The sequence below is a fragment of the Orcinus orca genome, chromosome 6 (assembly GCF_937001465.1).
Source record: "Orcinus orca chromosome 6, mOrcOrc1.1, whole genome shotgun sequence".
Lineage (NCBI taxonomy): Eukaryota > Metazoa > Chordata > Mammalia > Artiodactyla > Delphinidae > Orcinus > Orcinus orca.
Genome location: NC_064564.1, coordinates 21915984 through 21936491, shown reverse-complemented (window position 1 = coordinate 21936491; position 20508 = coordinate 21915984).

Genomic DNA, 20508 nt, shown 5'->3' with positions numbered 1-20508 from the left:
CCCAGTGGGATCAGGCACAGTCACCCAGCCCTTTCTCGGCTCAATTCTTTTTTTCTTTTTTTAATTAATTTATTTATTTTTGCTGTGTTGGTTCTTCGTTTCTGTGCGAGGGCTTTCTCTAGTTGTGGCAAGCAGGTGCCACTCTTTATCGCGGTGCACGGGCCTCTCACTATCGCGGCCTCTCTTGTTGCGGAGCACAGGCTCCAGACGCGCAGGCTCAGTAGTTGTGGCTCACGGGCCTAGTTGCTCCACGGCATGTGGGATCCCCCCAGACCAGGGCTCGAACCCGTGTCCCCTGAATTAGCAGGCAGATTTTCAACCACTGCACCACCAGGGAAGACCTTGGCTCAATTCTTTGAAGGAGATTTGTTGTCCAATCAACTGGTTGATTATACCCAACAAAACTGGTTATAGATATGTTAATGAAACAATCATTTTACTGTTTGTAGTCTTCATCTCTCTTTCCATTTGTATTTTCCCCCAAAAGTGATCCTCAGTCTTAGGTGCCCAAATCTATCCTTTTCTCCATACATGACCATCCCTTGAAGATAATATCTCCTGGACAGGCTATGCTAATTCTTTATGAAATTGTAGTGAACTGTGCAAGGATTCGAAAGGGGTTTAACAGGAGATCTAATATACTCATCTATACCAAGGTTCTAGGGTCTGATAACCCCTTAATGTGTTATCTCTCCAAGCAGATTTGCAATATTATAAAGCACAAAGGAATTAAGTTGTTATACATCAGCTAATAAGGCAGTGGACTCAGCCTCAACTTTCTGGACATGAATATGTTTAATATAAGTGGATCATAGAATCTAGGTGGTTAAGTATCAGATGATTTGGGATGTGGTAAGTATAGAGTGGATACGGGCTATTAAGAATTGAACTTGGATTCTGTTTCGCATGGGATGCTTTTAAATAAAAATAATAGATTATACAACTAAGTGTGACTAAAGATTGAGGGAATTTTATTATATCACAAGAATTCTAGAGTTTGGTTAATTTAGCAGCTGGAAATATATCCTCTTTCTTTTGTATTACATTTGATTTCAAGGTGGCTGTATCTATCCTATGTACTGTGCAAATACAACATTCATTAAAGAAACTGGAGGAAGGACCTCTACTTTCATTCCTCATGCATCCTTTTTTCAGTAGGGATAAAAAACCTTTACAGAAATGCTTTGTATTAATAAACATGAACTTACTATCATAACACATACCACCGAAATTCCTATGACCAAACACAATAAAGGTTAATTTCTTGCTCATGTCATAGTCTGATTCAAAATGACTGGGGTGGGGAGGATGCTCTGCTCCATGCAGACACTTAGGGACCCAGGATCCTTCCAGCTAGTGGCTCTAGCATCCTCCAGGGCCTCAGAAAAATCTTCTGGATTGTCAGCATCTGGCCTGTGGGTGAGAGAAAAGATGGTATAGAGAAGGTGCAGAAAGTGATATATGTCACTTCTATTCACATTCCATTAGTGAAAACTAGCTATATGACCACAGTAAGATGTAAAAGGGCTAGAGAATATAATCTAATTCTCTGCCCCAGAAGAAGAGGAGAATGTGGATTCTGGCAAGTACCATCAGCCTCTGCCACACACCCCATCAGCTATCCTCTCACTTCCCACTGGCCAGGAGTAGGTCAAATGCTCATGAATAAACCATCCACTCTCAAAGGGAATGAGGATGATTGGATTTACTTGTGTGGTTCACAGACACTCAGGTGATCCGCTGTGCTCCCGACTTTCTGGTATTCATGCCCTTGTATAACCCCTTCCCCTTGAGTGTGGGTGGGATGTGTGGCCTTCCTCCAAAGAACAGAATATGGCCAAGGTATGTGAGGTCCCTCTTTTTGGCAAAGGTGATGGAATGTCACTGTTATAATTACTTCGTATCACGTTATATAAGACTCTATCTAGAGATTCTTCTTGCTAGTTTGGTGTAATAAGCCTCCATTTTGAAGAAGCCACGTGACAAGAATCCGTGTGCAGCCTCTAGGAACCAAGGGCAGCCTTGGGTCAACAGCCAACAAGGAATAGAAGCTCCATATTCTACAATTGCAAGGAAATGATTTCTGCCAACAAGCTGAGTAAGCTTGAAAGCAGATTCTTCTCCAGTCAAGCCTCCAGATAAGAATGCAGCCCAGGAGACCTTCAAGATGGTGGAGGAGCAAGAGGTGGAGATCACCTTCCTCTCCACGGATACATCAGAAATACATCTACACATGGAACAACTCCTACAGAACACCTACTGAACGCTGGCAGAAGACTCAGACTTTCCAAAAGGCAAGAAACTCCTCACGTACATGGGTACGGCAGAAGAAAAAAGAAAAAACAGACACAAAAGAAGAGGGACAGGAACTGCACCTCGGGGAGGGAGCTGTGAAGGAGGAAAAGTTTCCACACACTAGGAAGCCCCTTCACAGGCAGAGATGGGGGTAGGCGGGGGGAAGCTTCGGAGCCACGGAGGAAAGCGCAGCAACAGGGGTGCGGAGGGCAAAGAGGAGAGATTCCCACACAGAGGATCAGTGCCGACCAGCAGTCACCAGCCTGAGAAGCTTGTCTGCTCACCCGCCGGGGTGGGCGGGGCTGGGAGCTGAGGCTCGGGCTTCGGAGGTCAGACCCCAGGGAGAGGACTGCGGTTGGCTGCGTGAACACAGCCTGAAGGGGGATAGTGTACCACAGCTAGACGGGAGGGAGTCCAGGAAAATGTCTGGAGCTGCCTAAGAGGCAAGAGACCATTGTTTCAGGGTGAGTGAGGAGAGGGGATTCAGAGCACCACCTAAACAAGCTCCAGAGATGGGAGCGAGCCACAGCTATCAGCACGTACCCCAGAGACAGGCATGAAATGCTAAGGCTGCTGCTGCAGCCACCAGGAAGCCTGTGTGCAAGCACGGGTCACTATCCAAACCTCCCCTCCTGGGAGCCTGTGCAGCCCACCACTGCCAGTGTCCCATAATCCAGGGACAACTTCCCTGGGAGAACACAAGGCCCGCCTCAGGCTGTTGGAATTTCATGCCAGCCTCTGCCACCACAGGCTCACCCCGCACTCTGTACCCCTCCCCCTCCCCTTGGCCTGAGTGAGCCAGAGCCCCCTAATGAGCTGCTACTTTAACCCCGTCCTGTCTGAGCGAAGAACAGACACCCTCAGGCGACCTACATGCAGAAGCAGGGCCAAATCCAAAGCTGAACCCCAGGTGCTATGCAAATAAAGAAGAGAAAGGGAAATTTCTTCCAGCAGCTACATGAGCAACAGATTAAATCCCAACAATCAACTTTATGTACCTGCATCTCTGGAACACCTGAATAGACAATGAATCACCCCAAAATTGGGAGAAACTGTAGACTTCCTGTTTGCTTTCTACATCTAATTTGTTTTTGGTTTTATGTTTATTGTAATTTAGTATTTAGAGTTTATTATCATTGGTAGATTTGTTTATTGACTTCATTGGTCTCTTGCTTTTTTTCTTAATATATAGATATATATTTTTTTTTTCCTTTCTCTCTTTTTGTATGTATGTGTATGCTTCTTTGTGTGATTATGTCTGTATAGCTTTGCTTTTACCATTTGTCCTGGGTTCTGTCTGTCCATTTTGTTTTCTTTTCTTTATTACTTTAAAATTTTATTTTATTTTTAATATTTTTTTAATTTTTCATTTTAATAACTATATTTTATTTATTTATTTTTCCTTCTTTCTTTCCTTCTTTCTTTCTTTCTTCTCCCCTTTTCTTCTCAGCTGTGAGGCAGACAGGGTCTTGGTGCTCGAGCCAGGTGTCACGTCTGTGCTGCTGAGGTGGGAGAGCCAAGTTCAGGACACTGATCCACAAGAGACCTCCCAGCTCCATGTAATATCAAATAATGAAGGATTTCCCAGACATCTCCATCTCAACACTAAGACCCAGCTCTGTTCAACAACCAGAAGGCTACAGTGCTGGACACCCCATGCCAAACAACTAGCAATACAGGAACACAACCCCACCCATTAGTAGAGAGGCTGCCTACAATCATAATAAGGTCACAGACACCCCAAACACATCACCAGACGTGGTCCTGCCCACAAGAAAGACAAGATCAAGCCTCATACACCAGAGCACAGGCACCAGTAGCCTCCATCAGGAGGTTTACACAACCCACTGAAACAACCTTAGTCACTGGGGGCAGACATCAAAAACAACAGGAACTACAAACCTGCAGCCTGCAAAAAACAGATCCCAAACACAGTAAGTTAAGCAAAATGAGAAGACAGAGAAACACACGGCAGACGAAGGAACAAGGTAGAAACCCACCAGACCAAACAAATTAAGAGGAAATAGGCATCTACCTGAAAAAGAATTCAGAGTAATGAGAGTAAAGATGATCCAAAATCTCAGAAATACAATGGAGAAAATACAAGAAAGGTTTAACAAGGACCTAGAAGATCTAAAGAGCAAACAAACAATGATGAACAACACAATAAATGAAATTAAAAATTCTCTAGAAGAATTAAAAATTCTATAGCAGAATAATTGAGGCAGAAGAATGGATAAGTGACTTGGAAGATAAAATAGTGGAAATATCTACTGCAGAGCAGAATAAAGAAAAAAGAATGAAAAGAATTGAGGACAGTCTCAGAGACCTTGGGGACAACATTAAACAAACCAACATTTGACTTATTGGGATCCCAGAAGAAGAGAAAAAGAAAGGGACTGATAAAATATTTGAAGAGATTATAGTTGAAAATTTCCCTAACATGAGAAAGGAAATATTCAATCAAGACCAGGAAGCGCAGACAGCCATGTACAGGATAAATCCAAGGAGAGAAACGCCAAGACACATATTATTCAAACTATCAAAAATTAAGTACAAACTAAAAATATTAAAAGCAGCAAGGGAAAAACAACAAATAACATACAAAGGAATCCCCAGAATGTTAACAGCTAATCTTTCAGCACAAACTCTGCAAGCCAGAAGGGAGTGGCAGGACATATCTAAAGTAATGAAATGGAAAAACCTACAACCAAGATTACTCTACCCAGCAAGGATCTCATTCAGATTCAATGGAGAAATTAAAACCTTTACAGGCAAGCAAATGCTAAGAGAATTCAGCACCACCAAACCAGCTTTACAACAAATGCTAAAGGAACTTCACTTGGCAGGAAACACAAGAGAAGGAAAAGACCTACAATAACAAACCCAAAACAATGAAGAAAATGGTAATAGGAACATACATATTGATAATTACCTTAAATGTAAATGGATTAAATGCTCCCACCAAAAGACACAGACTGGCTGAATGGATACAAAAACAAGACCCATATCTATGCTGTCTAGAAGAGGCCCACTTCAGACCTAGGGACACATACAGACTAAAAGTGAGGGGATGGAAAAAGATATTCCATGCAAATGGAAATTAAAAGAAAGCTGCAGTAGCAGTTCTCATATCAGACAAAATAGACTTTAAAACAAAGACTATTACATGAGACAAAGAAGGACACTATGTAATGATCAAGGGATCAATCCAAGAAGAAGATATAACAATTGTAAGTATTTATACACCCAAAATAGGAGAACCTCAATACATAAGGCAAATGCTAACAACCATAAAAGGAAAAATCGACAGTAACACAATCATAGTAGGGGATTTTAACACCCCACTTTCACCACTGGACAGACCATCCAAAATGAAAATAAATAAGGAAACCAAAGGTTTAAATGATACATTAAGCAATATGAACTTAATTGATATATATAGGACATTCCATCCAAAAACAACAAAATACACTTTCTTCTCAAGTGCTCACGGACCATTCTCCAGGATAGATCATATCTTGGGTCACAAATCAAGCCTTGGTAAATTTAAGAAAATTGAAATCGTATCAAGTATCTTTTCTGACCACAACACTATGGGACTAGATATCAATTACAGGAAAAAATCTGTAAAAAATGCAAACACAACAATACACTACTAAATAACCAAGAGATGACTGAAAAAATCAAAGAGCAAATCAAACAATACCTAGAAAAAAAAGACAATGAAAACACTACAACCTAAAACCTATGGGATGCAGCAAAAGCAGTTCTAAGAGGGAAGTTTATAGCAATACAACCCTACCTCAAGAAATAAGAAACACCTCAGATAAACAGCCTAAACTTACAGCTAGAGCAATTAGAGAAAGAAGAACAATAAACCCCAAAGTTATCAGAAGGAAAGAAATCCTAAGGATCAGATCAGAAATAAATGAAAAAGAAATGAAGGTAATGAAAGCAAAGATCAATAAAACCAAAAGCTGGTTCTTTAAGAAGATAAACAAAATTGATAAACCATTAGCAAGATTAATCAAGAAAAACAGGGATTAGACTCAAATCAATAAAATTAGAAATGAAAAAGGAGAAGTAACAACTGACACTGCAGAATTACAAAGGATCATGAGCGATTACGACAAGCAATGCTATGACAATAAAATGGACAACCTTTAAGAAATGGACAAATTCTTAGAAAAGCACAGCCTTCTGAGACTGAACCAGCAAGAAATAGAAAATATAAACAGACCAGTCACAAGCACTGAAATTGAGACTGTGATGAAAAATCTTCCAAGAAAGAAAAGCCCAGGACCAGATGGCTTCACAGACGAATTCTATCAAACATTAGCTAAGAGTTAACACCTATCCTTCTCAAACTCTTCCAAAATACTGCAGAGGGAGGAACACTCCCAAACTCATTCTATGAGGCCACCATCACCCTTATACATAAACCAGACAAAGATGTCACAAAGAATGAAAACTACAGGCCAATATCAACGATGAACATAGATATAAAAATCCTCACAGACTTACTAGAGGGTGGACTTGAGACTATGGGGAGGGGGAAGGGTGGACGGTGACGGGGCGATAGAGAGGCATGGACATGTATGCACTGCCAGACGTGGGGTAGATGGCTGGTGGGGGGCAGCCGCATAGCGCGGGGAGATCAGCTCAGTGCTTTGTGACTGCCTGGAGGGGTGGGATGGGGAGGGTGGGAGGGAGGGAGATGCAAGTGGGAGGAGATATGGGAATATATGTATATATATAACTGATTCATTTTGTTGTGAAGCTGAAACTGACATACCATTGTGAAGCAATTATGCTCCAATAAAGATGTTAAAAAAAAAAATCCTCAACAAAATACTAGCAAACAGAATCCAACAGCACATTAAAAGGATCATACACCATGATCAAGTAGCGTTTATCCCAGGAATGCAAGGATTCTTCAATATACGCAAATCAATCAATGTGATAAACCATATTAACAAATTGAAGACAAAAAACAATATGATCATCTTAAAAGATGCAGAAAAAGCTTTTGACAAAATTCAACACCTATTTATGATTCAACACCCTCCAGAATGTAGGCATAGAGGGAACTTTCCTCAACATGATAAAGGTCATACTTGACAAACCCACAGCCAATATAATTCTCAATGGTGAAAAACTGAAACCATTTCCACTACGACCAGGAACAAGACAAGGTTGCCCACTCTCACCACTATTATTCAACATAGTTTTGGAAGTTTTAGCCACAGCAATCAGAGAGGAAAAAGAAATAAAAGGAATGCAAATCAGAAAAGAAAAAGTAAAGCTCTCACTGTTTACAGCTGACATGATGTTATACATAGAGAATCCTAAAGATGCTACCAGAAAACTACTAGAGATAATCAATGAATTTGATAAAGTAGCAGGATACAAAATTAATGCACAAAAATCTCTTGCATTCCTATACACGAATGACAAAAAATCTGAAAGAGAAATTAAGGAAACACTCCCATTTACCATTGCAACAAAAAGAATAAAATACCTAGGAATAAACCCGCCTAAGGAAACAAAAGACTTGTATGCAGAAAACTATAAGACACTAATGAAAGAAATTAAAGATGATACAAATAGATCGAGAGATACACCATGTTCTTGGATTGGAAGAATCAGCCTTGTGAAAATGACTCTACTACCCAAAGCAATCTACAGCTTCAATGTAATCCCTATCAAACTACCAATGACATTTTTCACAAAGTAGAACAAAAAATTTCACAATTTGTATGGAAACACAAAAGACCCTGAATAGCCAAAGCAATCTTGAGAACAAAAAATGGAGCTGGAGGAATCAGGCTCCCTGACTTCAGACTATACTACAAAGCTACAGTAATCAAGACAGCATGGTACTTGCACAGAAACAGAAATATAGATCAATGGAACAGGATGGAAAACCCAGAGATAAACCCACACCAATAGGGTCAACTTATCTTTGATAAAGGAGGCGAGAATATACAATGGAGAAAAGACTGCCTCTTCAATAAGTGGTGCTGGGAAAACTGAACAGCTACATGTAAAAGAATGAAATTAGAACACTCCCTAACACCATACACAAAAATAAACTCAAAATGCATTAAAGACCTAAATGTAAGGCCAGACACTCTAACACGCTTAGAGGAAAATATAGGCAGAACACTCTATGACATAAATCACAGCAAGATCCTTTTTGACACACTCCTAGAGAAATGGAAATAAATAAATGGGACCTAATGAAACTTAAAAGCTTTTTCATAGCAAAGGATACCATAAACTAGAGGAAAAGGCAGCCCTCAGAATGGGAGAAAATATTTTCAAATGAAGCAACAGACAAAGGATTAATCTCCAAAATTTACCAGCAGCTCATGTAGCTCAGTATCAAAAAACAAACAACCCAATCCTAAAATGGGCAGAAGATCTAAACAGACATTTCTCCAAAGATATACAGATTGCCAACAAACACATGAAAGAATGCTCAACATCAATAATCATTAGAGAAATGCAAGTCAAAACTTCAATGAAGCATCACCTTACACAAATCAGAATGGCCATCATCAAAAAATCTACAAACAATAAATGCTGGAGAGGGTGTGGAGAAATGGGAACCGTCTTGCACATTTGGTGGGAATGTAAATTGATACCGCCACTATGGAGAACATTATGGAGATGCCTTAAAAAACTAAAAATAGAACTACCATACGACTCAGCAATCCCACTACTGGGCATATACCCTGAGAAAACTATAATCCAAAAAGAGTCATGTACTACAATATTCACTGCAGCTCTATTTACAATAACCAGGACATGGAAGCAATCTAAGTGTCCATCAACTGATCAATGGATAAAGAAGATGTGGCACATATATACAATGGAATATTACTCAGCCATAAAAAGAAACAAAACTGAGTTATTTGTAGTGAGGTGGATGGACCTAGAGTCTGTCATACAGAGTGGAGTAAGTCAGAAAGAGAAAACAAATACCATATGCCAACACATATATATGGAATCTAAAAAAGAATGTTCTGATGAACCTAGGGGCAGGATAGGAATATAGATGCAGATTTAGAGAATGGACTTAAAGGCACGGGGAGCAGAAAGGGTAAGCTGGGATGAAGTGAGAGAGTGGCACAGACCTATATACACTACCAAATGTAAAATAGCTAGCTAGTGGGAAGCAGCCATATAGCACAGGGAGATCAGCTTGGTGCTTTGTGACCACCTAGAGGGGTGGAATAGGGAGGGTGGGAGGGAGATGCAAGAGGGAGGAGATATGGAGATATATGTATATTTATAGCTGATTCACTTCGTTATACAGCAGAATCTAAAACATCATTGTAAAGCAATTATACTCCAATAAAGACGGCAAAAATAATAATAAAATAAAATAAAAAAGAATGCAGCCTGGTTGACATCTTGATTGGAGCTTTGTGAGACCCAGAGCAGAAGACCCATCTAAACTGTGCATGCCTGGACCCCTGACCCACAGAAACTGTGACATAATAAACATGTGTTATTTGAAGCCAAGACGTTTGTGTTAATTGGTTGTGCAGCAGTAGAATACTAATACAGCTTAGATCCATTGTGGTTAACCAGTCGAATTAGAAGGATGCCAACTTATCTGACCAACTTGAGAATGAAGACCCAATCAAAATCAAGCTCTTCCAGGAGGGACTGTGGGATGCTTGGCTATCACTACACCATGTACAGTGTTTGCTATAGACTACATTCTACAAAAACAGGTGGCAAAGCCCATGCTGTAGTACTCTCTGGAACAAACACATCAGTGTAGGCTCTTATATATAGCATTTTACATTTTAACTGAAGTAGAGATAAGTTGTCTATTAAATGGAAATGAGTATTATGAAGTTTTAACTGGGTCATGTAAAACTACCAAGACATCAGTGTTTGTAAGTTCCAGGGACTCTGAGAATCTGATGAGATTCTGGACACCCTCTTCTCAGAAAAAAGATGTACTTGAATACCTACATATAAAATTTTGCCTACAATTTTAGAAGATTAAGAGATCACTTGAGGCCTATCCAGAGGCCCCCAGGTTGACAACATATATGGGGTTGACTGACCTGCCTTTTGGGTCACGTAGATATGAGAGAGTAATAGCAGATGACAGTTGTACAGAGTCAGAAAATGTTCTGGAAACCTCAGCTTTGTATGGCAGAATTTTTTTCAGAGTGTGACTCAGGGCTCACCTAGAAGAGTTGAGGCAGGAAGGAGTAGAGAGAGCATCCCAAGGCTACAAGACTGATGGGCAAGGATAGAGACAGACTTTCTGGATTAGCCTAAACCTGGAAACAGCTTGAGGGAAATACAGAACAGCCAGGGGTCTTGAATGGAGGAAGGCACATGACAGCACTGGAAAGAGGAGAAGATGAGAAAGTAGAAGAGCAAGAACTGGAGGAAAAAGAGCCACACCTTCCAGGTGGAGGATGGCATTACCTCCTCTACCTGTCCTGTCCCCTGTCCAGGAGTGAGAAGGTGGAAATGAAAAGGACAAGTAAAAGCTGCATTTCTAAGGGATTTTTGACTTCTCTGTGACAATGGTTTAACTTTGTTTTTAATTCAATTATAATACAAAAAATTAATATAAGCATTTTCTGGATCATATAGATAACTACCTTATAACCAACTGCTGTGATTGTGTCAGTAAAAATTAGCACTGCAATACTTGACGTGGTCCAGTGAGAAAAGAACAGAGGGGAAATTACAATGTAAATGGTGCACTCCTCCCAAGTGAAAGCCAAATGACTTCATAGACGTTGGCGTATTAGTGGGAGAACTGAATCATCACATGGCACGTGGAAGCAGAATCAGGCCAAACTCAAAGGACCTCTTGGATGTATTCATATCCGTGGGGGATGACTCAGTTTGAGCAAGCAATATCTACTGTAACATTGAATTAATCTTTTAAATTTGAATTGTTTTGATTTTTCTATGTATTTGATATGCAAAATCATTTTGATTTTGTGGTGGTCATTAGGGATACTCACAGATATCCAGTTCTTCCTTCTTCCTGGACACATGGCAGCATGGAACTTTGGGGTCCCTCTGTTGAATAGGATACATGATTAGTTCTGGCTACTGAGTTGTGAGACATCCCTACCATTTTTTTTTTCATCTTCATCCCTATATCTTTGATCCGAGAACTCCAAGAAAAGCAGCATTGCTACTATCCCTAAAATAGGCCATCCAGAACCAGTGCACAGTACTCGCTTTTGTTAAAATCTGATAGAGCGAGACAGATCAAAGGCAGGACTTGGGTGCTCTCAGCACCCTGGTCATTCTAGACTTTGGAATTGTGACACTTGTCAGATGGGATGCTGAGCAGTGTAAAGGTCACCTAGAGCCAATCCTCTTTAGACTCAGGGTTTCTCTTTGACCCCCTCCAAGGTAGGATGTGTTTAGGGCTGGCTGTTCCCTCTTGGCTGAGCCAGCTGGGGTGAAAGGAGGCTCTGGGTCTATACTCCTCAGAATCTTTGTATCTCCTCATCATCAGTTGCAGTAAAAAAGCTTATCCATTGCCATGTGCTGAGGAAAACCCTGGCACTCAAAGACATTTTTATTGATGATGATGATGGTAATAATAATAAATAATTTTATAGCACTTTCATCCAGTGTAAGTTGCAAACAAAAATAGTATATTCAATCAACAAATGTGTCCTGCCCTCTGTTTTTTTCGCTCAGAGCCTCACCCCTCCACCCCCATACATACATCACACACCCTGTGGATCCCCGCCCCCAACACACACACACACACACACACACACACACACACACACACAGACAGTGCTCTTGCTTCATGGTAACAGCTCACATTTGCCTGAAGTGGAAGTTTACAAAGTACAGTTCCTACATTTAATCTTCTCAACAATGTTAGTTGTTAGTTGTTAGTTGTCATTTTCCCCAGTCTCACATAAGACAACTGATCAGAGAATGAGAAAGTGCTGATTCTGGGACACTCTCTGAGATCCCACAGGAGAAGAGTCAGGCTGAGGTCAGGGGGGGAAGCCCAGAACCTGAAATGCCAGCTGGGCCTGTTCAAGTGCCCGGTTACAGGGAGCTAAGTCTAAAAAGCTGTGACCGGAAAGCAGAGTCAGTGGGACAAACCAAAGTTGGAACAGCACACAAGAAGACATGATTGGAAGAGAAGGTAAGTTTGAAAAGCTAAAGCAAAAAGAAAATGAGACAGACAGAGGCTAAAGAGATCCAGGACTGTCAGAGGCTAGTGGGGAGTTTAAGGATGCTCTTTTCTTGGGAGGCAACTGGTCCTTACAGCAACACGATGTCACTAGATATTTTGACTCTAAATCTGGGCCACTCTTGATTTTTATCGTGAGCTTCATGTATATACAAGACTTTGTTTCTGTGTGTTTTCAGATGTGTGTTCTTTAGGGAACACAGTTCATAGATTTTATCAGATTCTTAAAGGGAACTTTTTGGTCTCCCACCTAAGCAACTGAACTGCCTTCACTGTGTGCCTTGGCCCCCTTCCCTGGCCTCCTGAATTCCAAGATTTAATGTCCCACCCTATCCTTTCCAGTCCTGGAGGATTCTCCATGAGCCACTCTTCTAGCTCATCTCCAATGAATCAATTAATAGATTAATTAATTGATAGAGAACCTCTTTGGTATCTAAACCAACACTAGACACCATTACAGAATATACATAAGGCATAGTCTTACCCTCATACACCTTAAGATCTGGGCTTCGGGACAAGACATAAAATGAAGGGCCAAGGGTAAAAGCTAGCATAATAGTCAGTTGGTAAGATGCAGACAAGTTGCTGTCAGAAGAGAGAGTTGAATGAGGTGTTGGGTTATCAGGCAGCTGTGTGTGTTGGTGAGGTAGAGGGAACCATGCCTGTGGAGACAGATGATCTGGGTCTCAGTCCTAAACACCACCTACTGCACAGTCTTGGGTGAGTTATTAACGTCTCTCATTTGTAAAGTTAGGGACAGTAACACTACCTTGGTATGTGTTGTCATCATTACAATGGGGGATTATGTAAACTGATGTGGATGGAAGTGCCTAGCCCAGGGCTGATGTTCTAAGAGTGATCCATAATCACCAGGATCTGAGCTACATAGGTATTTACTTAAAAATTATGTATTGTTTGGTTTTGCATGTCTACAAACATTTTATAAATTGAATCAGACTTTGTGTATTCTTTATCACTCAAAAGAATATGTGTAATGGTCATTTATTTTGATAGATGGGGCTCTGGTTAATCCATTTTTACTTAAATGACTTTACCACACTTTATTTGTACTGTCTTCTGTTAGTAGACCTTTTGTGTTCTTTCCCAAATCTTTGCTACTATAAATATTTATGTTAATAAACATACTTGTAGCTATGAAAGAGTTTCTCCAGAAGTGTAATTGCTGGCTTCTACGGTAGAAAGCCAAATTGTTTATCAAATATTTGTAACAATTCACGTTCTCATCAACAATATATGAAAATTCCCATTGCCTCGCTAATACTTGATCTTGTCAGATTTAAAAACTTCTTTGTGCCACTCGATGGCACAAAATGGTGGATGTGTTTGATTTGCATTTCTCTAATGGTTAATGTGATTAAATAAATTTTCATGGCTTTAGCAGATTTTGGTTTTTTTATTGATATGCCTTGTTATGTCTTTGTCCAACTTTCTAGGTCTACATTTTTATGTCTTTTTCTTATTGACTCATAAAAGTTCTTTTTATATTGTGAATACTAATTCTTTGTCAGTAAGTGTGGCAAATATCTTCTCAAAGTTTTTGGTTTGTTTTTCTAATTTCTTCATGCTTTTTATGATAAACAGAATATCTTAATTATAAGGCCAATAAAAGTGTCAATTTTTAGTAATATATGCTTTCTAGAACATGTTTAAGAAAATCCTCCCCACCCTGAGGTTGAGACATTCTCTGCAATTCTATTTTTTTTTTTTTACAGCTTTATTGGAGTATAATTGCTTTACAATGGTGTGTTAGTTTCTGCTTAATAACAAACTGCATCAGTTATACATATATATATGTTCCCATATCACTTCCCTTTTGCGACTCCCTCCCTCCCACCTTCCCTATCCCACCCCTCTAGGTGGTCACAAAGCACTGAGCTGATCTCCCTGTGCTATGAGGCTGCTTCCAACTAGCTAGCTATTTTACATTTGGTAGTGTATATATGTCCATGCCACTCTCTCGCTTTGTCACAGCTTACCCTTCCCCCTCCCCATGTCCTCAAGTCCATTCTCTAGTAGGTCTGTGTCTTTATTCCTGTCTTACCCCTAGGTTCTTCATGACAATTTTATTTTCTTAAATTCCATATATATGTGTTAGCATACGGTATTTGTCTTTCTCTTTCTGACTTACTTCACTTTGTATGACAGACTCTAGGTCCATCCACCTCATTACAAATAGCTCAATTTCATTTCTTTTTATGGCTGAGTAATATTCCATTGTATATATGTGCCACAACTTCTTTACCCATTCATCTGATGATGGACACTTAGGTGGTTTCCATCTCCTGGCTATTTTAAATAGAGCTGCAATGAACATTTTGGTACATGACTCTATTTGAATTATGGTTTTCTCAGGGTATATGCCCAGTAGTGGGATTGCTGGGTCATATGGTAGTTCTATTTGTAGTTTTTTAAGGAACCTCCATAGTGGCTGTACCAATTCACATTCCCACCAGCAGTGTAAGAGTGTTCCCTTTTCTCCACACCCTCTCCAGCATATATTGTTTCTAGATTTTTTGATGATGGCCATTCTGACTGGTGTAAGATGATATCTCATTGTAGTTTTGATTTGCATTTCTCTAATGATCAATGATGTTGAGCATTCTTTCATGTGTTTGTTGGCAATCTGTATATCTTCTTTGGAGAAATGTCTATTTAGGTCTTCTGCCCATTTTTGGATTGGGTTGTTTTTTTGTTATTGAGCTGCATGAGCTGCTTATAAATTTTGGAGACTAATCCTTTGTCAGTTGCTTCATTTGCAAATATTTTCTCCCATTCTGAGGGTTGTCTTCTGGACTTGTTTATGGTTTCCTTTGTTGTGCAAAAGCTTTGAAGGTTCATTAGGTCCCATCTGTTTATTTTTGTTTTTATTTCCATTGCTCTGGGAGATGGGTCAAAAAGGATCTTGCTGTGATTTATGTCATACAGTGTTCTGCCTATGTTTTCCTCTAAGAGTTTGATAGTTTCTGGCCTTACATTTAGGCCTTTTATCCATTTTGAGCTTATTTCTGTGTATGGTGTTAGGGAGTGATCTAATCTCATACTTTTACATGTAGCTGTCCAGTTTCCCCAGCACCACTTATTGAAGAGGCTGTCCTTTCTCCACTGTACATTCCTGTCTCCTTTATCAAAGATAAGGTGACCATATGTGCGTGAGTTTATCTCTGGGCTTTCTCTCCTGTGCCATTGATCTATATTTCTGTTTTTGTGCCAGTACCATACTGTTTTGATTATTGTAGCTTTGCAGTATAGTCTGAAGTCAGGGAGCCTGATTCCTCCAGCTCCGTATTTCGTTCTCAAGATTGCTTTGGCTATTCGGGGTCTTTTGTGCTTCCATACAAATTGTGAAATTTTTTGTTCTAGTTCTGTGAAAAATGCAAATGGTAGTTTGATAGTGATTGCATTGAAGCTGTAGATTGCTTTGGGTAGTAGAGTCATTTTCACAATGTTGAATCTTCCAATCCAAGAACATGGTATATCTCTCCATCTATTTGTATCATCTTTAATTTCTTTCATCAGTGTCATAATTTTCTGCATACAGGTCTTTTGTCTCTTTAGGTAGGTTATTCCTAGATATTTTATTCTTTTTGTTGCAGTGGTAAATGGGAGTGTTTTCTTGATTTCACTTTCAGATTTTTCACCATTAGTGTATAGGAATGCAAGAGATTTCTGTGCATTAATTTTTATCCTGATACTACACCAAATTCATTGATTATCTCTAGTAGTTTTCTGGTAGCATCTTTATGATTCCCCATGTATAGTATCATTTCATCTGCAAACAGTGACAGCTTTACTTCTTCTTTTTGGATTTGGATTCCTATTATTTCCTTTTTTCTCTAATTGCTGTGGCTAAAACTTCCAAAACTATGTTGAATAATAGTGGTGAGAGTGGGCAACCTTGTCTTGTTCCTGATCTTAGTGGAAATGCTTTCAGTTTTTCACCATTGAGGATGATGTTATCTGTGGGTTTGTGATATATGGCCTTTATTATGTTGAGGAAAGTTCCCTCTATGCCTACTTTCTGCAGGGTTTTTATCATAAATGGGTGTTGAATTTTGTTGAAAGCTTTCTCTGCATCTATTGAGATGATCATATTGTTTTTCTCCTTCAATTTGTTAATATGGTGTATCACGTTGATTGATTTGTGTATATTGAAGGGTCCTTGCATTCCTGGAATAAACCCCACTTGATCATGGTGTATGATTCTTTTAATGTGCTGTTGGATTCTGTTTGCTAGTATTTTGTTGAGGATTTTTGCATCTATGTTCATCAGTGATATTGGCCTGTAATTTTCTTTCTTTGTGACATCCTTCTCTTGTTTTGGTATCAGGGTGATGGTGACCTTGTAGAATGAGTTTGGGGAGTGTTCCTTCCTCTGCTGTATTTTGGAAGAGTTTGAGAAGGATAGGTGTTAGCTCTTCTCTAAATGTTTGATAGAATTTGCCTGTGAAGCCATCTGGTCCTGGGCATTTGTTTGTTGGAAGATTTTTAATCACAGTTTCAATTTCAGTGCTTCTGATTGGTCTCTTCATATTTTCTATTTCTTCTTGATTCAGTCTTGGCATGTTGTGCATTTCTAAGTATTTGTCCATTTCTTTCAGGTTGTCCATTTTATTGGACACTGGCTTCAGCAAGCTCACATTTCCAAATTTGTGTTTTCACTTTTTTTTTTCCTTCTGAGGATTTCATTTACTTTTTTCGAAAACCCAGTGCATGTATTTAAAAATATGGTTTATTTTCATAATTCTATCAGGGCTTCTTATTTTACAAAAAGGGAGTTATAAAATCTAGTTTGCCATATTGAAAGAAACAAAATTCTCTATCATAGTATTAACAGCATTTAGTATACTTGATTTTGTGCCATAAACAGATTAGATAGGTAGATAGATAGAGATATTTTCCGTTCTACTGAATGCTAAGTTCCTTGCAAGCCAGTGACTGTCATATTTATCCTTGCATGAGTTCAGTTTAACAAACACACAATGAATGCTTCGTTCATGCTCAGCACTGTGCTGGGTGCTAGGGATCAAGCCTGGGGTTCCTGATTTTCATGTTTAAATAAGGTTGTCTCTCCAGCCAGTGCCTCCATTCTAGTTAGATCAGTCTTTACTGGGTGCTGAAACATCCCATGCTCACTCTGTGTTTTTGCCTATGCTGTTTTTCTCTACCTGGAATGCCTTCTTCTCTACCCCTTTCCTAGCCTATTGCTACCTGCTTTTAAAGGGTATTAAACCTCACCATCTTCATGAATCTTACTCACTATTGAATAATAGAGAAGCTCTGTTTTTCCTCTGCCTTTCAACATGCTGCTTTTGCTGACCAATTTAAGATTTGAGTACTTATTTCCTTATGTGGTTTAATATTGCCAACCACCCTGTCTCCAATCCATCGCTAGATTTCAAGCTGCCTGAAGATGAAGGCTGAATCGTATACCTCCCTTGTATTCTCCACGGCTCATTGCACAAGCACTGGCTACATGGAAAGTGCTCAATAAATATTGAATAATTGAAGAGGAACTCAATAAACAACAATTGCTTAATTGACTAGCTCCACCAATAAATCTTGCTTTGAACAGAAGCAGTGTCAGTGAAAATGCTCAAAAGGCAGGCTGGGTCACTGTTACTCTGGACAGTGAAACTCTCCATGAAAATAAGAGCTGGTAGAAGAGGGCTGGAGAGTTGGCCTGTCCTGACTCCTGCAGGGTCTTTGAGTCACTGAGAGCATAGATGTGTAATTCAAATCCCAGTTTCACTACTTTCCAAGCATTTGAACTTGGGCAAGCTGCTTAACTTCTCTAAGCCCCAGCTGCTTCATCTTTAACCTGGAAGACTTAGCACCTACCTCTCATGGTCACTGTGAGTTTGCAATGAGGATGACACACATAAAGCATTTAGCACAGTGCCTGGGCCATTATAAATGCTCAATACATGTTCATTGATTTTAGCTGTGGATTGATCCTGAGGAGTGGACAGAAAGAGGCACAATGAGAAAACTTTCATTCTGTGCTGGTAATACCTTCCACTTTCGTATTTTACAGCATTGCACCATTTTAATCCAATCATGTTCTTGTGAGGGAGTTAAGAATTAAAGGAAGTTGTGCAAGTGAGTGAGTGGCAGAGTCATTTGGAAACTGTCAACTCCTAATACAGATCCCTTCCTCCATCCACATCTGTACAGTGGGATGGGCCCAGGGAAGAAATATAGATTTCACTTATGCATCTCATCATTCCACAAATACACAGTGAGAACCTATTGCATACCAGGTGCTGTGCTGGGCAGCAGGATTACAGTTGTGAACTAGGTATCCAAGGTTTCTGCTTTAGGGTCTAAATGCACAGCCAAAGAGTGTGACAGACCCTTACACACCATTGAAGGTATGCCTCCAGGAGCTAAGAAACTCATAGCCAGAGCCCTCACTCAGTCTGCAGGAGGGGCTGTCAGGAAAACTCCAAGGAAGTGACATTTGGTATGAGACCAAATAGATGAGATGAAGGTGGCAATTTTATCCCCCACAGCAGCTGGCATTTGAGTGGAAGATGGAGAAGACAGAGTCTCCATGGCAGCTTTCAGTCCCTGGCCCATTGGCACTGAGCAGGAGGCATGGACATCCTCTCTATGCCTCCTGCTAGTCAGAATCAGGATATCAGTAACACAAACCAGCACCTTCACTCAGGGTCTCTGAGTCCCTGCTCTCTCCTTCCCATATCACCCCACTGCCTCTGGAGAGAAAAAGAATAAAAAGCTATTGTCTCCCCACTCTATGTTTCATGGGGGAGAAAAAGAGAGAAGGTGACTTCTGGATCTCTTACTTGAGATAGAGTGTTGCCATGGAAACAACCTTTCCCCTGGGATTGCTTGGACTGGCAGGAAGTGACAACCAGAGCTGGGGACATTGGCTGGAGGGGTCATGAAGGGCCATGAGAGGTGCTTTCCCACCTGGCTGCTTCCTCCACTATTTAGCCCTTGCAGCAGTCTCTCTTATAAATCCACACGCATCCTCTCTCCACATAAACAGCTCCCTCACTTATCTTTCCAGTTCTAAATGAGAAACATTGGCAAATCCCCTGTCCACAGCTTTTCACCTAGATTTGTCTCATTCAATCCTCTCAACAAACTTGGAAGTCATTCATTTATTCATCCAGAAAACATGTATCAAGAACCAACTGTATATCAGGTGTAACATTTATTGTGCTACTGTCATTTTATGAATGAAGAAATTGAGCCTCACGAAGGTTAAGTGACCTACCTTGGGTAACATACTGAGAAAATGATAGAGTAAATGAGTAAATGGTAGGGCTCAAGTTAGCCGACCTGACTTTAAACCAGTTTGGAAAACACCAGAATTCAGTGATCTTTGGGTTATTCCATTTGGGAGTACATATAAAGACAGAATAAATCTTGGACATGCAAAGCAAATAATGGCTAAGTTGTTACATCAAAGAATGCATTGGCAAATTCCATTCCTTCTGTGTTGAGCCTATTAGAAACCAAAAACCAAACCAAACAAAAACATGAATTCAAGTCCTTTGTCTTTTCTTCAATGTCTACTCCTATCTCCCTTTCCAAGAAAAGCTCTAATACTTATTTACACAGAGGTGTATGTGGCAAAAATAGCTTAAAATGCTACCCTACCCATGGATGAGAATGGTCAGCAGGGGTGGGGCTGAAATCCCATCTGTTACTGGGCCCACAGGAGAGGTCTGTTTTTGCAAAGTCATCTGGAATGGAAAGCACCTGTCCAGTCTTAGGCATGGTAGAAATTTGAGGGGAGGGGTGTAATGAAAAACCCCTACTCCATGATGTGTTGGAAGCAGGAGAAGGTGAAAGATCTTGAATGCAGTGATGTCACAAAGCCAGACAGAGAAACCAGACTTTGGGGATTAATGCACACTATGTTGTCACATTCACTCCTTCTCCACCACCCCTCCCAGGAGCATGGACATGAGGAAATTACTAGGAAAGCAGTCAGC